General features: G+C 41.2%; 1 protein-coding gene across 4 annotated transcripts in view; it reads left to right on the top strand.

The window, feature by feature from the left end:
* Positions 1-24,033, top strand: part of TBC1D4 (TBC1 domain family member 4) — a 656,292-nt gene that overhangs the window by 599,307 nt on the left and 32,952 nt on the right. The window lies entirely within an intron of this gene.

Here is a 24,033-nt window from a genome sequence, read left to right as displayed (position 1 = left end):
CCTTCGGCCCTGTGTGTAGTCTCTGTAATAGCATTGTGCGGTTCCTGCAGCCTTATACAATGTTGTAGTTACCAGTACTTGTGTGTGCCGGCCTGTAAAGAGAAAAGGAGCTGGCGCTATCACAGTTAAGTTATTCGTATGTTTTTTACAGCATGGACCATGCCGCATGGGTATCGGAGAACATTTCTTAACTACGTTGTATGAGAGTGGGTTACATTTTTAGTAGTTGATAATTTATTTGATTATTGTACATTGGGGCTGGTAGAGATAGAAAGGCAAAAAACAGGAGGGGTAAGGGTGGATTTAGCAGTAGTAAAGCATTCTATTGGTCAGTTGTCTGTTGGAAATGATAAAATGGTTGTGGGTGGCATGGCATGTTCAGAAGATTGAGGGGCTTCAGCAGAAGGCCTGGGCTGTTGTTTCTCAAGTAGGGGTGTCCCTGGGTAAGGGATATCTTTATTTCGTAAGGTTTACATTCATAAAAAGCACATATTAGATGTGCTGGCTCTTACGCATCACCAGATGTTTTATTACATTTAGAAGAGGATGTTTATTTAATTATTTTATATAGCTCAAACTAGACTCCAGGCTACAATGGAGCAGTTTAAAAGGAACAGCGTATAAACAATGCATTTGTCACAAAGCAAGTATCTAATACTTTCTTTAGGTTTTTGTGTAGAGCCTACAAGCACCTTGCGGCTCCTTGCCTAGCCATATTCAATATTTGCAGTAGGCATTGAATAGAGCTAAAGAAGACATTTTTGTATCCAGCGACTAAGGAAAAGAGAAGAGAGTTCCTACAGTGATTGATGAAGTTGGTTTAAATTTAAATATTTTAAAAATAAACAGAAATATTTTAGGTTGTCTTTGAACTGTCCAAAAGCGGCAAACATGGACATTGTCACACAACACACATTTGTTAGGAAAGAAGCTACCTGGCATACATCTGTGAAGGCAACATTTCTTTCCCCCTCCACGTGCATTTCCTCATAATCTCACCGTTTGTATCCCTTTCTTGTGGTGACTCCTTGCTGTATGTAATCGCCTGCTCTTGTATAGTGCTGAAGTGACTTTTCTAGGATAATTAGCATTTTATAAATCGCATGCATAACTACATTCCAAGCAATTAGGGTCTTGTTGGAGCCATATAAGCCTGTTGCCTGTTTGTTTGGTCTCACGCCTGCGTTGCAGTGTGCAGCAGTGCTCGCGCAGCGAGACCCCTTGAGAGGGTTTTGAAAATGGACCTAGGAATCACACACGGTCATGCGTGTGCTTTTCCTTTTAGGCCCACACTATTGGCCTTTGCGTGCGTCTTTTTAATAAAAGACAGCACACAATTGGCCCAAGGCGGGCGCATTGCTCTGCCCATGTCCTGTTGGTGTCTGTTACGAGCACCGACCGTCATGTGGTTTCAATTATCGTGCCCAGACACGGGCGGGATAATTGAAACCACATGTCTCACTCTGGCGCGCGCGCACGCACCACTCGCGGGATTGTTCTTTGTTGGATCCATTTCACAGGGAAGCAACAAAATGAAAGAAGGAAAGAGAGGTGGGTTACTCGCGCGCATCACTCGCGGGCTTGTTTTCCGGTGAGACGAACAGTGAAGCTGCTTGGTGATATGGCCAGAACGTTAAAAAACAAAGACAAACACAGCAGGCTGTATTCATCACTGCAGCCCACGCCATTTTGACACTGTGCATTGGCTTTGGCATGGTAATTGAACCTACTTGTTTTCTTTTCCTTTGCGTATGTTAAGCGCTTTGATACCCACGGGTCTAGCTAGCGCTATATAAAACATTATAAATGAGAAGGCGCTTAGCTGCCATCCTTTGAGGGCGGATCGCAAGAGCTTTCCGGTGCAGGTATTGTCTACTTTGTTGTGCGTGAAAGATTCAGTTTCTAGTGCGAGGAGGTAACGGGTAATCAGCAGGTTGAGGCGAATTGACATTTAGGAGGTCTTTGTTGTTTAATGTTGTGTCGTTGTGACCACACCCAATGCTGGGCTCAGAGCGATAAATGAATTGACATCTTTGCAAACTGACAGTGGCGGCTTTACAAAGAGGATCATGGAGAAGGCGTTGACTAAACGCGCGATCATTATATCTGTGTATTTGCGAATCCACAGACACCTCGATGAAGCGCTACCTCTTAGACTGGGAAGTACTACCCCCTTTCTTGATAATTAATAGTATCCGCTGTATGTAAATCTGGGGCAGCACCCATCGCCCCAATACTGATGCCGAATGTGCTGTAAACAAGCACTAGAGGTTAGTACAGGCGCCGTCTAATGGCTCTTTGAAGTGTGGAGTGACCTTGAAGGGGCCGAGCCCGACCCTTGTTGTCAAGAGACTGCCATTTCATAGCAGTGTTGGAGTAAGAACACTTTAGGTTATAGCAGCGAGACGTTTGACTGCTTGGATGTTCCTGGCAAGAATAACAGAAGCCGTTACCACCTGCGCGGGTGTCCCCAGAGAACGGATGGAGCTGATCATCTGTTTACATGTTTTGGCCTCTGGCCCACGGTAGCTGTCACGACCCGAGGGCAGGACACCTTATTGTGCCAGTGTCCGCCGAAATTCCTCCTAATCGCGTTTACCTTTCTTATCGTGGACTTTATTGCTCCGATGTTTGCTCACATCGCCTGCCGTATTACTTTTCAGTTATCCATTGGGCTCCAGTTTCCCTTTCTTTCTTCCTGGTCATTTCCCCTCCTCCACGTCACTGATGAACTTCAGCCAACAAGGATGCATTGTGCATGTTTGACAATCAGCCGCCTCGATTCTCTGGATAGTCAGGAACATCAACATTTTAGCTATACCTCGATGTCTCAAGGCTGCCATGGCGAGTGCCGATGGTTGTCCAGTGTTTTTTGCCAGAGAACCTGCAGCTGTCCGCCGAATGGTACTATGAGCGCACAATGGTAGCTTCTATCCTCTAGTGGAGTTATGCACCATTCGTGCTACATGATCTACCGTCCACCTGATCTGTAGCTAAAGCCTCTTTTTAAAAAAAATTTAAAATTTTTTACAAATGGTAATTGTCGAGGTAAAACTTTTACCTCGTTACTAGCAATATAAACCGTGAATATAGTAATAAGCAGCTGAAGGATGACAACTGTCAATCATTGCTTTTATGTAGCAAGTAGGGTTTACTAACACCTGGCACGTGTTATATTAAAGTGTGTGTAGAAAGGTTGTACAGTGAGGACTTTAGCGGTGCTCCTAATGAAAACACAGATTTCCACACAAGTCTGTCCTGCAATTTAAGAATCAACAATTTCACGAAGTAAAAGGCAAACTTGCCTTTCCTCTGGTAGGACACTATTCTCTGCTTACACAGCACCAAAAACGCTGAGCACCCCCAGATCTTGTAGTCTGATCAGTTCATGGATGAAACCCAGGACACTTGGACAAAGCTTGCCTGGCAATTTGGTTAAGTCAGGACTTTATACGTTGGTTACCCTATACCAGTAGTTTTTAAATGGTTTTGTGGTGCAACATTTTTGTTTTCTTGTCAATGTTTAAGCCAAAACATACTGCAACCAAGAATCCCCAAAGATCCCGCAGTGAGTATTAGGCATCATACCGCTGGTCAGAATATGGAGCAGTGACGATTAAACCGTCATCAAAATGGTTAGCCTGAGGGAGAGTTTATGGGTGCACAAACCATAGTGCAATGCTCTATAGTGTGCAAAATTCAGTGGCTGAAATAATGCTTTCAGTCTTCCTATGTGAGTGACGGATTGTGAGCTTGAGTACTAGGCTACCCACGGGGTTCTTGGAGCCAAATTGTCCCTTAGCTGCCACATAATTCCAGTGACTCTGGCTATATTTTACTTGGCCTCAGTCAGTGGTTCACAATTATTACCTGCTTGCAAGTAACTACTTTACGCAGAATTATACCAATATATAGCCAAAATACACAACTTGTATGTTTTGACACATATCATTTAACTCTCTTTTGCAGTTTCCCACAAGAATGGTATTGAATTTCTCTACCAAGTATTAATATTACTGATTGAAGAGCAACTCAATAAATATTAAATAATGCTTTGTAGTGCGGTACCTACTGTAGCTTGCCCTTAACTTTACATATGTATTTATTTTGAATTGTGTGATACCACATGCTTGTAGTGATAAACACGCATTTGCAATGCAATAGGTCTAGCATTACTGAAAGTTTGACCTATTGGAGTTGCAAATAATAATGCAATGCCAATAGCTCAAACTTTCAGTAATGCGAGACCTATGGCATTGCAAATGCTGTTTTAGTTGGGATGTTTCATGTCTTAATAAGTTTGTGAGGCTTCAGTAGGTGCATTAGATTCTTTGATTTATTTTTTAAAGGCAAGAAGGGTGTTCATATGCGTTATTTTGTAGGTTAGACTTCTCATTGTAGCCACCGGGGTCTTGAGTAGCTAGCCACCGGGGTCTTTAGTAGCGTTCTTACGCTGTGTTGTGCCTCTGAGCTGCCACGCTGTATGCATTGTGTGCTGTGGCTAAGAAGTGAAATGGAGAAGGACGGGTAGGATAGAATTGCCAGTGTCAATTTGAGAGACAGACTTAGCTTGAACCATTGATGTTAAGGACGAACAGGAGAAGTGAGTTGACCCCTTTTTTAATAGTCCAAGATCAAAAAATGTACATTTAATATTAGTATATAGAGGATTCAAGTGGGAAGTTAGTCAGTTGTGCTTCTGGGGATATTTTGGGCATGTGGCTTTGATTATCGATGCCTTCCAGCTAGAATCGGATTAGGTGTTGATTAGTGTAGGTTAGACTATGCAAAATGTAGCCCTTTGCAGGTTTAGTTTCAAGAAGAGACACAGAAAGAAAGGAATTTCTTGTAGTAATTGAAGTGGTTAATGCTAGAGAAAGATGACATATTTTCATAATTTCGTCATCGTATGCTGATGGAGTAATACGCTTATGCGCTCCAGAGTACTGATGGCCTCTGGATTATGGTATATTCACCCATCCTGAACAGCTGAGGATTGTTTTACAGGAGTTAGTCAATCTCTTCAGTAATCTTGTCTTAAAGCTATACATGCCATGGCCAATTGTGCTGAAAGCCACAGAGATATCCAGTATGAACAGTCAGCCCTTTCATCCTAGAGGGTGGGAGTGTCACAGGAAGCAGAAGCATGGCTGCTTTGATGCTGCAAAGTGGCATGGATAAGAGTGGTAGATGCGTTTGTGAGAGAAGCATTTTTGAAGAGTAAGATAGCTGTGCATTCATCCAATATTTTTATTATATTAGGGATAAAGTACCCCCTGACGTACATTATAAGCATTTTGCATGTCACAGAGGAGATTCATAACCATATAGAAGAACAAGGCCAAAGCCTGGGATCCTTTATAAGGTTATGGAACTCCGAAGTGACTTGCAATATCCTTATCATGTACGGCAGGGGATACTTATCCCATATAATAAATGGTTACACCATCACTTTCTTCACAAAACACTTAAAACGTTGGCGCGTAGCTCTTTCATTTGAAATTGCAAGCATGGTTGCAAACATGAATATAAATAAAAACTCTAGTGCAAAAATAAATACATCAAAAAAACCTCATAGATATTTGTTGGAAACAGATAAACAGTTCAATTCAAATCGTAAAAAAAGGCTGCAGGAAATCGGTATGTGTAGAAGCATGCACAAGGATCCTAGCTTTTTTCGGTCTTCGGAGAGCAAAAAAATAAACATATTCTCTCTGTTTGTCATTGAAAGCTATTACAAAAGAGCAAAAGAAAGAAAAGCAATGTTCCATTTGTGGCTTTAAACAGCTGCTTCAATTTTGCTCTGTGACTGACTTGCCTTTCACCTCGACTGCTGGCTCTGGCATCTGGCATTATGATGTTGGAACTCGACTGTCATAACTCATAATAGTCAAGGTCTGCCTTCTTTTCGTTATAATCCGTGACTTGGTGGTCACAAGTCACCTATTATAAAGAAATTAGAGACTGCCGTTTATACAGGGATTACCGAATTCCATGTATTATATGCCTATCCCACCCCCCCATCCCGGGAGCATATTAGACTTTTATTGCAATTTTAATACTAAAATGCTGGGTGCAAGCAGCAAGTCTTCATTACAATGTTAAATAACAAGGTTCTTATGTGATGACTGTTCGAGTATTCAATATTGTAAATTAGTTTAAACAGAATTGGTTTCTCACATAATTCTAGTCTGGACCCTACTGTGTTCCATTGCAGTTGGTTTGTTGTAGCTCAACCATCAACTATGTTTTTTATTTTCCCGGTATTTCTCATGTAATTCTCACAAAGAGACAGTGCCTCGTGGCTTTCCTTAATATGCGGTTTCGTATCAATCAGTCTTGTTCTTTGAAGTCACCTAAAGGAAGATGTAGCTTCTAGTTAGATTACGTCGTATGTACCCTTAATAATGTCTTCTCTAAAAAAAACATGTTTTTATTAGCTTTGTGTTCAGCTTCGCAGGGAATTGACCTTTGAGTAAATAGTATACGCTTAACTAAGAGTTGGTTTTAACGAGTGTGCATTTACACTCTGTACTGTAGAAGACTTGCACCATACAGGGCTAACTAACTTATTATGGATCCTTCTGCCTAAGTATTCCTCATCTCTCGAATCTCCTCCAGATGGCAGACAGAATTTGGAAAAGTCAAAGAAGCTGTCCCTGCCAGTAGGTGGTGTTTGACTCCGCAACGCCACCGCGTACCACCATGATCATGACATCACGGGAGCTATATAAGCCCCATCCTGTCGCACTGATGTCTGTTGCTTATTTCCACACCCTTTCACAAGGATCCACAGTGCACTCCTTGGAAAGTTTTGTTCTCCAAATTCTAAAATTTTCAGAGTTAGCATGCTGTCACTGCCCAGAAAATCTGCGTTAAAGCAGTGGCAATCCTGCCACAAACCAATATTTATCTCTGACCGTTATGAGGTGTATTTATGGTGCCTGGGCACAAGCACAACTCCAAGTTGATCAGTAAATGTCGGGGCTTATGCATTCAGAAGGTATTAAGGGGACGAGACGCCAAGTTGGTTATGGGTTAGGCCTGTGGTAGATCTCCAGGTATCTCCAGTAGCATCATCTTCAGTGCCTGAGCTTATTAATGTCAGCCCTGCCCTGACTTCTGCCCCAGTGCTGGCCCCGGGCCCTGTGGCTCCTCTGCTTTGTCTGGCGGTTTTAGCTCCAGGAACGGACTGTGTGCAAATCATGGCCTGATGCTGGCCTTATTCTGGCAAGCTCCCCTTGGGGTGCCCTCCTACACACCATGGAGCCAACAGGTTTTCCTACTGGACTTTGGCTGGTGGGTACACTATTGGTGGCAGTCAGCCTCTCCCTGGCACCAATGCGCTGGTCAGCCCCATTCCTCTACCAAAGGCTTTATATTTTGAAGTAAAGTAGTATTTACTCAGCTCATGCCCAGTTTTTCGTTGGTAACGGCGAGCCTGGTATTCACCATAAATTAATGGCTACCCCTCGTTACATTGTTACAAGTTTGAACAACTCCTGCATAGCGCCACAAACCTAAATCACATATTTTATGTGATATGCTCTAATTTTCCTTTCTTTTAATCCACAACCCACACAGCACACAAGGAAATTCCTTGTGAGATACCTGCCGGGTATCGATGAAGTAGATAGAGAAACCCAATGTGGGTGAGTTCATCATTTCTTTCTGCAACTATGGTGGCGCTCCACCAAATGCGCCTGTGTAATCCTCACGATAAAATGTTTGTGAGAGTCACACACATGGCAATCACGTTATGGATGTTTTTAGTCATCACCACTGTGTGCTGTGAGCTTGTCACACAGGGAACACTAGAGTTTTGCTTATACTGGTATTTCAGATCCTAATAATTGTTTTTATTCCTTCACCAGGTTGTTCATATGCTATCAGGTACAACACAGAGCATGTGTTAGGTTGGTTTAAAAAGTTAGATCACACCATACAACCACCCTTGTGTAGATAGATTTAATTTTATTAGGTCCTGACGAATCGCCACCAGATTGATTCACAACTAGGTGAGAAACATGTTGACCGCACAATAGAGCGCCCTACCTGAGACATAATCTCAGAAATACCCCTTTGTTTCTTTTAATCAGGGTGGGAGACCGATTGATTAAAATAGTTTTTGCTGGTACTCCCTTACCTGTTTTAAATTTCCTTCAGGTTATAAACCTCCACTCCTTTATCTACACTGATCAGGCCCGCACCCCCATGGCACCAAACTGTCAGGTAGTGCAGCGCCGACCTGACGAGGAGCAGCCCATATGATGAAGCATGACACCTTGCCGGGTGTGTGAGGGCCCTATATTCCAAGAGGAGAAATCCTCATCCTCCTACACTTCATGACCACGCAAAACAAGTTTTCCCTTGTCTCGTAATTAGGAACAGTATACCTTCTGTATCTTTACTACTATTCGGGCATGTATGCTGGACCTGTCTAAAAAGCCCTCAGTCCCTCCTTTGTGATTGGTTTGCTGCTGGTCCCTCGTTGGAGCCAACACTGATGCTGACTTCGACGCTAGTGGCACCTTCTTCAGGACCATCACACGGCGTGGTGAAGTTTTAAAAACTAAGACCATCTGATGGCGTTCCAGATGCCAAGCTTAATATAGACTCCTAGTAGGTATGAGTACTTTGAAAGCAAGCATAATTTGTTTGGGCCAGACTTGATGGTAACAGATGTCTGACATTGTTCAGCATGACAACAATGACAGCTGTGAGGCGGGTAATCTTCACCGTCCTGCATGCACAGATGCTGGGGACTATCTGCCATTACAAAATGCCAGCTGGCTAGATACTTCTCAAGGAGTTTACTTGGAGGGTCCTGTGGGATCCCTGTTGAAGACAGGGCTGTCGTTCTGAAGCTACCCTAGACCATGGAGAAGGAGAAGCCAAATATTTTAACAGGGATTGTGCATCTATCACTTCTGCCTCAGAGCCCTTGCTTTCGTTCAGTGAGACCTTGAGGAACTCATACGGTTTGCTTGGGACAAATTAACTTCTGCCCCAGCAGTTATTTGTCAGTTCATCTGCCACCATCATCCCAGCCTCTAGGGACCCAAAAACTTTTCGGCCCATCCCTACCTGGAGAGTTTGGTGGTGCAAGCATCCTGTTTGAAGTAGAACCCTGGAAATATCCTGGTCTAAGAGTTCTAGGCTATGGGAAAGAAAATTTGATCCTCAGTTAAGATTAGACTGTGAGCTGCCTGCTTGCTTGGTATTCACATGCGCCGTGGGAGATGGCTCAGATGGTCGTGCCAAGTCTCCCAGATCTATTGCAAGACCCCTTTGCAGAGGTTTTACGCAATGGGCAGGATGCGGCAAAGCAAACCATTTGATCAGTATTTGCTAAGGTGGACTTGGAGGCACTCTTGATTTAGGGCCCCTTTTCTCCAATTTGCACAAGGCCTTATTGAGTCCTCAGGCGATGAGGCCAGACTGATTGATGGCTCTTGCCTTTTTGGCAATTTAATATGTTGAAGCGGGGGGAGGCTCTGCTTCTTCCCTGGGGCTGGTGTCACCTGACTGTTAGTTTCACAGAGAGTACCGCAGGTTTTGTGGATTCTCCAGCTCAACGCCCTTTGACAGTACCAACTTCCCTGTCAAGGACTGCAGCCAAACCAATTACTACGCCAGTACAGGATGTGTGGTGGCTCAAGGGGTCGTCACTGTCACCATCAGCCTTCTCTCTTCTCATACTCCTCTCCCACTCCACAAAACTGGTTTAGGTCACTCACAAATAAGCACATGCATCGGGTGGGCAAATGTCTTATCGGTGGAATTGGCAGCCCATAACGATGGACTGATTGCTAGAGCAGAGCTGCTCCTCCTTTCCAGGAGTTTCCCACACCAATTCCCTGTCCCCTAGACCACTTACGAGGATTATGTTTGCTTTCTGCACCAGTAAGTCTCAATTCTGTTGAGCAAAGGCGCCATGAACTGGTCACTGAACACGAGATTAGGCAGGCACGTTAAGCCTGTTAATTTCTTGATCCCAGGAATGCCAGTGGGCTTTGTCCTTTCTCACCTACCTTTTATTGAATGCCTTCCTCTGCTAGGTCAATGTCAAGATGCTGTCCTTCATGCAGGTTCTGTTGGCTCAGAAGCTTGGACACTGGGTGGTTCCCCTCGACGTCCATAATGCATTTATTTTTCCACATACCGATACTGTACATGCACAGGAGATGGTGTTTTATGATAGGTTCCACACAGTGCCAATCTGCAGTCCGCTCTTTCGGAATGAAATTGGTGCCCCGACTCTTTACCAAGGTTATGTTAGTGATGGGTCATCTTTGCAGGTCAGGGATATGCCCGTTCCCATACCTCGTCTGGCTGCTGAAGGCAGACTCACAGCAGCTGGTTTCAGACCACCTGAGTTGACCTGCTATGCTTTTTGCAGACTGTTTCTGCTCGGTGCGGGAAGACAAAAATGGTCACCATGGTAAGCGGTTTTAGGACAGGGAACAGAGGCCGGAGGTCACCTAGGCAGGTGCTCCGGGTTCTACTTCTGCCACTTTCTAACAAAGGGCATAAGTACAAATTAGTGCAAGCGTTTAATCTCCCGATGGGTGACATTAATTACTGTAAGTGTACTTTGGTATTTCTGCTACTGATCTCATTTGCTATGTTTACGTGATCTACTTGCAAAAGTGTGGGGTTACCTGATTACTGAGCATTTCGGCCTTTCTGAAAGCTTCGAGCAGTGCAGGATTTCCCAATAATGCACTCTGTTTGATGAAAAAGTAAAGAAGTAATAAATAGAGCCCACACGCTACAAAAAGTAAATAAAAATTGACATTTATGTTTTTAACATTAATATTATTTATTTTTTACATTTTGAAATGTTATATATCAGAACAGACGTCTACAGGTCTACAACAATAATAGCAAGGCATTGCATGTGCTCACCAATACTGAACATGATTAGTGGAGAAGAAGCCAGGAGAAAGGCAGCAGGATGGCAGTTATGTAAAGAGCAAAGGGCATAGCAAGGCACTTTTATTCATGCCTAGTGCTTTTAAGGTCTCGCCTAGTGTAGCGCACATGCCCTGCTCTAGGAGAGGGCCTCTTGCAATCACTCCAGACCTTCAATCGTGCGCGTGGCGGCCTGCAGCTTGTGGGAGCGAGCAGGGGCGCGCAGGGTGCCATCTGTTCTGTAGGGTCACTTTCACTTTCGCAGCCACGTGGCCGCGCTTGTTTTTATAACGTAAAGGGTTCTTTTCAGTGGTACGGGCACCTGACCCATACGCGGGTTCCAATCTAGAGGACCAGTGATTACATATTTTGAATTTTACCGATAGTGCATGTTTGGTATTGGAGTTTTGAAAGACTACCGAGCGCATTACATTGTGCATTTAAACTACTATTTAGATGATTGGTAATTATTCACCCTTGTGATCATGGCTCTGGAATAGGAGCCGAAACGCCCTAGGTTTTATGCTGAAGAGGCATGCTGCCACTTTGAATTGTACAATAAATAACCCTTGGAATCCTTGAACTTGGCTTCGCAGCTTTATATTTCTGAATTGTTTGCGGGTGCTCCGTTTCCGTTTTGTTGGAGCTGCCTTGCATGGTCCAGCCAGGGCTCACTTTGAATGGTGAACATTGTTTGCGGTTTGTCGATGGGATTTGAGAGCACAAACCGCGTTCAAAACTTTTGAAAAGTATTTAATACACGAAAGGCGATTCCTTTGTTAAGCAATTGTGGCAACCTGTGCTAAAAACAAACAGACACTGACAGTTTAAATAGAAGCATTATTGTTATTCACCAGCATATGGGTGCTCTGCAATATCCTCTGACTCCAGACTTTCTTTTGTTTTTAAGTGATCCGACACCCCCAGCGCTTTTTGTTCTATATGAATCTGCTAAAATCTATAAACGTGACAGTCTGCACATGGCACAGAGAAGTCTGGTATTATTTCTGAAATATTATCTTATGATAACCCTTTTCTTTTTATCCTCGTGGTTCTATTATGAAATTCTTTCTTTTTGTATCAGTTCCCCCCAAACTGCTGGCCCAACTGCCCTTTTCACCCTTATTTACCTCACGTGGTTCTGTATTTTTCCGTCTGTCTTACCATAAATTAACTACTTTTCCCATCCCTATTCTACCCCTTTGATCTGTGATCTGAAGTAGGCAGTAGCGCTGGGTGTTGTGGCTCTAGGTATCGTTTTATCATTGACCCCACATCTAGATGCGTACTGAGTTTGACAGCTCCTGGTGTAATTTTACCAGGGGGTCCAATGGGTTCTGGAGCAGCCACTTTTTTTTAGCTACAACATTTGAAGTCTGTCTAAAGTTGAGGACATTTTTAATAGACTTCTGTGGTGAATGTGCCTTGTGCTTATGAATGTGAAATTCAGTGAATACTGACCAATGTTTTGAGAATTTGAAAGATTTTTTGTAGTTTGGGTTGAGCACGGACTTACAGGAGTTCCATCATCGACTGGGAAGCATGCATTTCACAAAACAGTTGGCACCAGATGTTATCAAACATGACATGCACATATAATCTGTGTGGCTCACAATGGTAACAACCATTGACAAAGTAATTGAGTCTGGTTTTAATTTGCTAGTGTTACCACATTAGACTGAGGCATATGGGAGGCAGCCAGGAGGAGTGGACAGGGGGCATTAGTGGTAAGGTAGTTCCTCATGCAGGTCAATGCAAGCACTTCAGTGGAGACAGAAGAATACACCCAAACAGCCATTAGCATTAATGAGAGATGTGTGCTCCACTGGACTGAGGCACAATGTGATCGACAGTCTCTAGCCAACGGCTGAAAGAGGCTGGTTGAAGAAAGCCAATGGTTTGAAGGGGTGGAAAAGCCAAACTCAAATTTACTTATTTTTTGGAACTCGGAGAGTTCCACATAACAAATACACAAAGATCTACAATAAAACAGTTCTCATAGGTAAAAGTGCACAAAAAATACATGACAAAGTCATACAATGTACCGACACATTCTACTTAGATAAAAAGTCCTAAGAATATTAAAGTGCAAATGTGCAATTATTTAAGAAAGAAATACATAACCTATCACAATATAAGGACTGTAGCAGGAGCAAAAGTGCAGTTCTAATATAATACTTCTATAGAATTCATTGCAATCAGCTTAACAAAGCAGTGTTAACACCATGAATTGATTATACTGTGAAAATAGAATTACACTAAAAAATCATGATCGGCAAATACAATTAATATAATCCTACCTAAAAGATATTTAAAAATTGTTTTAAAAAGGCAATTCCAAGAGTTGTGCCAAAAGAAATTTCAGGGCTTCTTCTGAAGAAGAAATATTATACTTTAAGAACAAAGGATTGGATCCAAACCCATCCTGTGTATATTGTTAGCAGTAGGATGGTTTCACAGCTGTGCTATCAAAACGCAGAGCGAAAACTGTTTAATTTGTTTGGGACGATCTCCTTAAACTTGTTAAACAACCTTTCTACAGGACAGTTGTGCACAGAAAGAGCAAACTTCTATTCAGTGAATGTCTAAATCATTCCAACCAAATCACGCCACTCCCGCGCCACAGGGTTGTGGTTTCTCAGCCCCCTGCTTACCAGGCTGCACCTTAAAGCGTTGCAAAACAACAGCCGAAGTCTGCTGCCACTGGGAGTGCCCCTCATTTTATGTTTTCGCAAATGGTTTTTAAGATAGCTAAAAAACATTGCCAATGCCAATATCTTTAACTCTCAAATATGCGAGACCAATTTGCATTGCAAATGCTTGTTATTCATGCCTAGTGCCGTTCAACCCTAGCCCTGGGCAGTAGACCGTTGGACAGGTCCTTCAGCGAGAACCCTCAGCTGCCACTAAATGCTTGTGTGCAAGTAGCCTTTCTCCCCTTGCCATACTCTATTCACTCTCTAAAGTGTCCAGGATTGGCTCGGCTGTGGCCAGTGGGTAGCATCTTTCCACGGTTATTCAACAGGTTGCCATGCTGACCTTACCATATTCATCTTCAGAGGCGTTTTCCAGTATTCTGAAGGAACTCTCATCATAGCTGTGTCTCCTTGCAGAGGTCCACAAACAAGTGTATTATGTCACGTATGTGCCTCTGGTTAGGTACCACGCTACTTTATTTCCCTTGTTCTTCTGCAGTTCTCACAGATCAGTTAATGTGTGTATCTGAAAGTCTGTGCACCTCCTTTTTTAGATTATTACCTTCTTGAAACACATTATACTATGAATCCATAAATTAGGCACTGTCATAACATTCTCCAGCCTTTCAATTCCCCCATTCAGTCAAGTAATGGAGGTGACTGCTCAATTCTTGATTTTCTTTTTTAGAGTTAGTGCTTGCCTTATCTAACTCATTGAAATTAGCACCAGAGTAATCAACATTATTATTTTTATTATAACCTACACATCCTTGTCTGTACTTAGAATTCTGGTAGGAAGGTAGTCAAAGAATTATAGCTTTAACCCGTCTCTCGTTCTTCTTGTATGTACTTATGTCCTGTGGCAAAATAATGATTTCCCTATTACTACATCTCTATTCTTCTTTTCTGTTGTTGGAGACGTATTTCCAATGAGGAGATCACCTCAGCGAGCTCATTGGACAGCACTCTCATGTGGAGCCTGAATTCTCACTTTAATTCACAACTCCCTTGAACACAATTATTCTTTGCGCCATTTGCTTCATTTCGTTTCATTGGCTTGAATGCAGAAACTTTGCCTTGATATGTGACCAAGCGCCTGTCTTCTTCCACCAACTTCTTCTGTCTACTGTGGCACTTCTCATGCTTCTCTGCCTGTGCTACTTCACCCTGCACTTCAACTTGGTAATTCAACCTGCCATCTTCTAAAGACCCTAGAAGGGCTCTGTGGGTCACCACTCAACCAACAGAGCCCATACTATTTTGATTATTTTCTGCTGCAGATGGGGACAGTTTTAGACGCAGTGGGTCCGTTAAATATCTCTCCACTCACCATTCAGGCAACATGGAGCACCATAGTTTTAAATCTACAAAACCTGCTCAATGTGAAGTTTGACTGACAGTGTCATACAAGGTAGGGTCGGGGCTTGGATAAAGGAGCTCATGCTGGAGGTCAGTGGCCAGGAATTCAAGGTCCATGGCCCAGTCAGTCAGTCTCAACCCTCTTTTTTTTTTAATAGGTCAAACGTTTTTTTTATCAAAGAACAATAAAATAGGTTTCTGTCATCAATTTTACACAATAACAAAAATACAGAGATGCCATCAACAGTTTTGGGGAAAAAAAAGGTGAAACATAAAAATCTGCAACCACTATTCTGTGATCTCTTGTCTGGAGACATCTTAGGTGAAAAGACGAGAGACAGTAACGTGCAACAGCCTTGCAGTACATTCCCATAACTCTAAATTGTCAAGCACAGTTTAAAAATAATAAAAAGGAATTTTCTAGTGAAAAAAAAATATTTTATTATCCAATTAGTACAGAAAATATTACAAATACAATTTAGCTTACAACATGCCCATATCCCACAATGAGCAATTCACTGATGACACTGTTAAACAAAAAAATTCTTAAAATAATATTGAACAATGCACACTTACTGCAATTTCCATTAATAATGTAAAATTTATGTAGAGTCTATTCTCTGTTACCTGCTCATCCTATTAAGTGGAGCCATTACCATCCAGATCCAGAAACGACTCAGTTTCCCAAAGTCAGGCTAAACATTATTATTTCTCAGTGCTGTATGGACTTTGATGACTTCTTTGCACCCTCTCTGGTTTATGGATGGATAGGTTTTTATATAGCGCAATATCACCGCCAGGTCTCAAAGCGCTTTGCATTGGGAACCCGTCCTGGTTTTTCCCTGTGAGATAGCCCCTACTGGGTGTCCCCAAGGTGAAAGCCAGGCATCCCGCCGCGGGGGGCCGTAGTGGAGATTAAGCAAGCTATTGCCCAGAGTTGCAGAGTGTGAACCTGTGATTCGAGTAGGCACCGAAGCGAGAATTACCCAGTCCGTGGACATTTTGGGCTCAAGACCCTGCCGCGTCGGGAATTGAACCCTGGTCCCGGGTCTGATCTCAGCGTCCGGGTCTGCCTCCTCTAACCAGTGAGCCACACTTCTCCACTAATGCGAGATTTCAGATTTCTTGTAGCATTTCAGCACAGATCATACAGTGTTTGTCTGCTATATCATCGATCCGCACCTCCCTCATACTTCTTTCTTCTACTAATACCCGTTCTGATATGTCCCCGACACCCTGCAGTTTGGGCCCACTGGTGGATCACCAGTGCATATCTATTCTTCATGCCTCAAACAGCAATCTAAATGCGGCATAGCGGTGATTGATTTTCTTCATTTTGGGGGTGGACATAACCTCCACAGTGCAGTTTCTGACTGCAACTCAGCCACTGAAATGCATCCCAGGTCCATCCCTCTTATCTGTGATAGTTTAAAATAGAAAAAAAGAGAACTTTCAAACATCCATATGAATGAATTCTTTGGGAGAAGCTCTTGATCTTGCAGTGGGGTAAACAAGAACACAAACCCCCAAACGTTAAGAAATAACCAGGACTGGATGATCTGATCATGTATGGTACTGGAAATCTCAGAGCTCTTTAGGCTTGCATCAGTACTCCATCTTACTCATTTAGAATTCTACCAAATTAAATGTTCTGCATCAATAAATGTTGCACAAATCTTCATCACCATAACATATTTTTCTCCATTTTGAAAATAGTTTTCCTCCTGAAAAACCCTTTCCCCTACCCACTAATAAAACTTAACTTGTGTGCGAGGTTGGAAAACTACCCTCACATTTTTCCTGAATGCCCTTAAGCCTACATATTTGTGTTTAGTGACTGCAGTGTGCAGGATGACTGCATGCATTGTATACATTTAAGCTTCTGCTTTTTTATGTCTCGCATAGGTAGCGATTGCGCTGTCTCTCCGAGACATGTTGGATTCAGGATATGGCCTTTAAAGCTCTGCCAATTTTCAAGGACTGCCCCTTTACATGTGTTGTTACTCCGAGCTTGTGAGCACAATTTCTTTCTTTAACCTGGTGCACTGGAGACCAGTGCTTATGGTTTACAAAGCTCTGTAAATCTTGCTCTTATCTTGCCACATTTGCTGTGCATTCAATGACCAAGGTCTGCTTTGGCTGCAGCTGCTTTCTCCTTCCTCCTGCTTTTGAAATGCACCGCCTGGCATCACGGTCCCTGCCTTTCTATGGCTGCTGCCACTTCTGTCTCAGATGTCAACAAGCATTTGCAATGCAATAAGCCTCTGATTTGCGAGAGTTTGAGTTACGTTGTTTCCAACTCAGCCATCTTCAGCTAGGATTCCGTGCACCCCTCGGACTGGTTGTCAATCCTGGATTGCTTTTGGTCTTCAAACTCGCCAACACCTTTTCACCATAGCTTTTAAATTGTGCACATTTTTTAGAAAATTAATATGTTCGGGCTAACAAGGTTTTTGTTTAGGAGCACCATTCCGCTTACCTTTGACAGTGATTTACACATTTTACTGACCCTTGCAAGAAAATGAATGTTTTTGGGATAACCAGGCTTTTGCTAAAAAGCACCATTCTACTTCGAATGTTCCTGTGATTCACACATTTGACTGGCCTTTTGCGGTACATTACGTATTATGTGTAAATGCTTGATAAGTGCCTGTTTTGTATTTAGCCCATTTACTTTATTTGCAGTTTTATATCTTGTGAACTCGCGCAAAAGGTAATGAAGCACTTCTTTTTCATTTTTTTATTTTTGCTGTTTTAGCTCAGCCTGTGTATAGCTGGGATTCTGTGCGCCCGTTGGGTTGATTGTTAATCTTGAATTGCTTTCAGTATTCAAAACCAACACTTGAAGTAACTTTTTCACACTTGCTTTTAAATTCTGCGTATCTTATAGAAATTAATGTTTTGTGGTTAACCAGGCTATCACTTAAAAGCACCATTCCCCTTGCAATTGATTGTGATTCACTCGTTTTACTGGACCTTGCGAGAAAATGAATGTTTTTGAGTTAACAAGGCTTTTGCTTAGGAGCATCTTTCTGCTTACAATTGATTGTGATTCATACATTTTACTAGCATTTGCGAGACGCTGCATATTATATGTGAATGCTTGATAAGTGCATGTTTCGCATTCAGCCCTACGTCTTATTTTTTTAGGTAATTGTATATCCTGTGAACTCGCACACAAGGTATCAGAGTGCTTTAGATAAGCACCAGTTACATTGTACAAGGGCACATTTAATTATGTTGGGCACAGGGAGATTAAATAATTTGCCTAAAACAACAGCATTTTAAGCCAACACTAAAACTCGACTCTGTTCCAAAGTTCCAACATCAGCTACTCCGGCTGTTACACCACAAACCTGTGATTTATCCTGTTGCAGCCTTGTAAGTTTCTTCTCCATACCCAGCCCTACCTAACAGGCACAAATGCAGTTTTTTAAATTAATAATTCACTGGTATACAATTGGTTTAATCCCGGACGTATTAAGATGTTTGATTTCTCACATCCCCAGCCCTACTGGCCGTTCAGAAGCAGCGGTTTTTAATATAAAATTGCCTTATCTTCCCCAGTCTGCACCGCATTATCACCCATCCAAATCACTGTTCCGCTTAAAGTTTGGTATTGGGAAATTAAGTAATTTGCCCAAAAACAAAGCATGTTCAAAACCAACTTTCGACTTGAATTTTTCCTGTTATATTTAAATGTAGCTTTTTTCATTGTTTTCAGCTCAGCCCATGTTTAGCTGGGACCACTGCATACAAAACAAAGCAAAAAACATTGTCATTTTCAACACCAAAAGCTCTAACTTTCACAAATGGGAGACCAGTTGCATTGCAAATGCTTGTTTGTTTACTAATGTGGGAAATCTAACAGAGCAGGAGACTTTCTACATTCATGAATGGCATTTACAAAGGGAAATTCCACCAGTGCTGATGCTGTGAATCAGACTGTGGAATTTAATTTACTCTCATAAATGTAAATTGTTGATCACTTAAGTGAAAGGTAAATATTGACACATATTTTCTTTAAAATATATTTTGGAACTTTTACTCCTTGAAAAGCCAAAGATTTGCAGACCCTTTTAGTAGGCTGCAAATCGCATGTTTTATGTTTATAGCTTCAATTTGTACAGTAAGCGCCTGGTAACCTTGTACTTCTTAATATAATATAGTCATTGTGATTGAGCAATATCTTCAACCTTCACCAGCGACGTTTTTGTAGTGAGCTTTCTTCATACAACCAATGAGGCCTTCCCTTTACCCCACCGTTTTTTGTGTCGCTTGTTACTGGTCTTTATGTTCATTCCCCACCCTTGTTCTTGTATCTAGCATTGCAAAGATCTCAACGATCCATTTCTTCGAATTTGCAATATTTTTCATAGGTTAACAAATCATCAAGAAAATATTATACATGGCTGTGTTTCCTTTGCTTGAAGTTTTAACTTAGGATTCCCATACTCCTCTTTATATCTGTAACAAACCTTAATGCCCTCTCAGAAGAGGTCGGTATTTTCACTTTCTTGTGGAGCAAACAGAAGTTGTGGGAACAGCTCAATCGGCATTTTGTGACATGATCATCTGAGGCCTGCATTTCGTGTTTAGTAACTAGTGTAGTGAATGAAATGCGGCAATTTGCATTATTCAGCAAAAACCTATTCTGTCCTCTTTCACCTGAATTGTTTGTTCCCTAATACTTAAAAAAAAAAAATTGGCACCAGTTATAAAATAATTCACAATTTTCATATCACCTGGTTTATATATCACTTGTTAGGCCTGGCGTTAGCCAAGAGCTTTTGATTTTACTAATATGTGTATATATATATATATATATCTATCTATATATATATTCACTGAAAAAACCATAGGTTATAGACCATATATAGTTAGGAATTAGCATTTAAAAAACCTTATTTTACTCACACAAAACCATTGAAATTCCATATATAGTTAGTTGCACTAACTATATATCGCGCACCCGCAATCCACTGCTAATGATGTCACATATTACATCATTCATGACATGGTCAGTGACATCACTGATGACATCACTGATGACATCTCAAATGACATCACTGATGACATCACTGATAACAACATCCAGTGATTTTTTGTTTCTGTAAAGTTTAAATATGTCTTACATATTGAAGAATGAGTGGATGTATAAGTGTCTGGACGAAGGATTTAGTAGGTGCATGACTGACTGTATGAGTGAGTGATTAAATGTGTCTCACTGAGTGCACGGGTTAGTGACTAAACTGTCTTAATTTGTGCATCATTATGTTTGTTGTTCTGTAAACTGCTGCATGTGTTGATCAGTAGCTATATGAGTAAGTATATGGGTTATTGATTGGTTGCTCAAGTATTTGTATGGGAGACTGAGTGTGTGTGTGGGTGCCTGGGAGGTGTATGACTCTGTGCATAGATGTGTGAGCAGTTGATTCACTAGATGTATGGGTTCAAAAGTGCATGTGGAAACAGCTGTATGGGTGGTTGACTGTGTGCATGAGTGCATTGGTGAGTGAATGGATATCTCAGTGCTACATGTCAAAGTAAGTACATATGTAAAACACAGTACATGTGAGAGTTGGCATATATAAATAACTGTGCATGAGAGCCACTGAATGTGTGAGTAGCTGTATGGATCATTGTGAACTTGTATCAGGGATTGTATAAGAGAGTAAATATGTGTTAGTATATGCTTGAATAAGTAAGGTGTGTATAACTGTATAGTTGAGGAAATGGAGGTGAGATTGTTTCTTTGCATGACTGACTAGGTGTGTGAGTAACTCCATGGATGAGTGACAGTGTGTGAGTTTCTGTATACACTGAGTGTATCTAAGGTTATATTAGAGTCTGAAGAGGTTTATCGTATTAGCACAAGAATGATGTCAAATGAGATGTCATCAGTGATGTCATCAGTGATGTCACTGACCATGTCATGAATGATGTAATATGTGACATCATCAGCAGTGGATTGCGGGTGCGCGATATATAGTTAGTGCAACTAACTATATATGGAATTTCAATGGTTTTGTGTGAGTAAAATAAGGTTTTTTAAATGCTAATTCCTAACTATATATGGTCTATAACCTATGGTTTTTTCAGTGAATTTTCAAGGTTTTGTAAATGCTAATTCCTAACTATATATAATCTATAACCTATGGTTTTTTCAGTGAATTTCAATGGTTTTTTAATAGCAAATATCTGTAGCTGTAAAATGTATTCTTCTTTAAATCCCAAAATATATTTTATATGTTTATTAATAACTTTTTTTTAAAAAAAATTTTTTTTCTTCGTTCCCACTTCGCGAATCGGAAAGCTTCCCGTTAGCTGACCTTGATGCCGCGAAATAGACCGCGAGCCGGTAAACGTTTCTTTACCGCAACTGCCGCGTTAGAAAACAACATCGTGACGCCTCCCGTCCGCATGACGTTTCGCGTTGTCGCGTGATACGTCATATGACGTACTACGTTAGCGAACTGGTACGCTTACCGAGTCGCAAAGCACAGGTTTCTGGAAGCAAACCGGGAGGCCCTGCAAAGCGTGTAACGTAAACACAGCAGGTCATGTGACTTGGTAATAACACTTTTCATTGGTTCATTTCACTTTTGGTTTCCTAATGATGTAAGACTAGGTCATATAATCTAAAATGAACACTTTTCATTGGTTGAGAACTATTGTTTTTCCCAAATGATGAAAATCCCTCTTTCTTTCCTCACTCTGACTTTCATCATTGTGAGAGAAAGACCCTTTGTTACCAGTGAGCAATGGCTTCTTTAGTAGCTTCAGCTGGTGCTTCCCCACCACCTCCACCACATCCAAGGAAGAGTGGACCGATGTGTGAATGTGTTCACTGTATGCAACAACTTTGACACTTACAGAAGCCTCACCTTCTCCATGCCTCCTACACAGTTCTGCATGTACATCATAAATGCAAACAGAACAGAATTAATTATACATGTTAAATGGTTTATTTTTGCTGTTCTCAGAATGTATCAAATTTCACTAAAAACAGTGACTTGAAGGTATTCATCATATAACAGCGGGGGAAAAAAAACACAATCAAAATGATTGTGTTTAAAAAACCCATACAACATAACAAATCAGAATTCAGAACTCCTTAAAGTTAACTTACTTTCCATGACGGCCAAGGATGTCCTATGAACAGCTTACACTCTGTTGTGCTGTTATTACTTTCAACCCGCCACTTTCTGAAAGAAAACCTCCATCGTTTTCAAAAACATGTTACATACAATAAATGACTTCTTGGTCTCTACCACAAGTTTCCACAAGGCCAAATCTTGTCAGACCCATTTATAACTCTTGGATTTCTTGTAAGCCAATCCCGTCTTTTCGCATTTCCGCAACTTTCAGAATTAAAATGTTGAAGATCATTTACACAATCCTGGACTAGTAATATCTTCCCCTTCTTGCTCAATCATGTTCTACATTTCCTATCACACTGATACTGCTTACTATGAAGCAGACTTACACTACCTTTATGACTAGTACAATTATTTAATTCTCTACATCACTTTTAATCACAAAGCAATGTAAAACAGTAGACAGCATTGCAGACTTACATTCCCTCTACTCCATGTTTTGATTGGCTGCTTCAATTAGCTTATAAAAAGAAATAGTTTTTCTGAACTCATTCAAAGTGCACGTATTTCTCCATGACGTCCAGTGTTATGGTAAGAAGTTATGTCTCTGTACTACACTTATCCTCAAGGCCAAATAGTGTAGGAGCCATGAGAACTTCTTGAAATTCCTCAGAGCACATCCCGAGATTCTTTCCCTAAAATTTTGGTTTTAAAAACACCAGGTAAGAGTTTTTAAGGACATATGGCAATTTTTATTTTGAAAATTAAAACAGAATCATTGCAGAATGACCAGCCATTTCTACACTTTAAATAAGCTGTATAATGTCCTGATGTTATTGAAGGACCATCATGATATATAATTGCTACAGTTACAAAAGTCATTCCTGATATTGACAACTGTGAAGCCACAAAATTTTTAATTAAAGTTGTCAATTTTGTTCCATCAGGCCTACATCGTTGGAACATTAAAATGACATACTGGCCATATGTTCGTATAAATAATGTGGACATCATTTCAGATTTACATTGGCTACACTCCATGTTGTGATCAGCTGCTTTTACTAGCTTATTAAAAGAGACTGATTTACTGTCTGGCAAAGTTAAATATATAAATCTTTCTGAGTCTACACTAGTAGTACTTGATACCCTACAGTTCTCGCAGTCATGCTGCCATTGATAAGAAAGCCCAAACAGGTGATCTACATCTACACCTTCATCATGCAATACATCAAGCATATACATTAAAAACTCCTGACAATCTTGCTGACTATTTTGAGAGAATTGTGTTTGGCCTGAACATCTGTCTAACAGATTTCGAATTTCAGACACACTTTCTATGTTTGTTCTATCAGTGCTACATTTCTCTAACACAGAATTTAACAAACTGCAAAATCTTTGATCAGAATTGACCACAATCTCTTCTTTTACATTTTCTAGAGAAAACAAAACATTAACCACTACATTAGCATAGCAGTTGACACCAGAACTGTTTTCAAATTGAAAACCAACAACATCTTCAACAGAATCCTTTTTGTTTCTGCTTATAATTTCAGGTTCATCGACTTTTCGTCTTTTTGCTACAACCTCCCCAGTTTTGGTCACATTTCTTCGTTTCCGGCCTACCACACGTTTCTCAAACAAAGGATACTGAGGCAAATGTGGCGCATACTCTCTTCTCAACATATTGTATTCCTTAACACAATCTAGATCCGCACAAATGTTTGTGACATCACACTCAATCAAGTACAATCCCGATAAAGTCCTAACTCGTGACAATGCCACATATGCCATACCATCCTTGAACACAGAACTGCCAATATTCACCAATGCACAGTCTACACTTAAACCTTGCGATTTATGGATTGTCACCGCATATGCCAAGCAAACAGGAAACTGCTTACGACGAACATATAAGTCTTTTACAAGCAAAAATCTAGCAGAACAACGAGCAATTAGCTGTA

Source organism: Lissotriton helveticus, chromosome 8 (genome assembly GCF_964261635.1).
Source record: "Lissotriton helveticus chromosome 8, aLisHel1.1, whole genome shotgun sequence".
Lineage (NCBI taxonomy): Eukaryota > Metazoa > Chordata > Amphibia > Caudata > Salamandridae > Lissotriton > Lissotriton helveticus.
The sequence above is the reverse complement of the archived record's forward strand: the minus strand, read 5'-3'. Positions and strand labels throughout refer to the sequence as shown.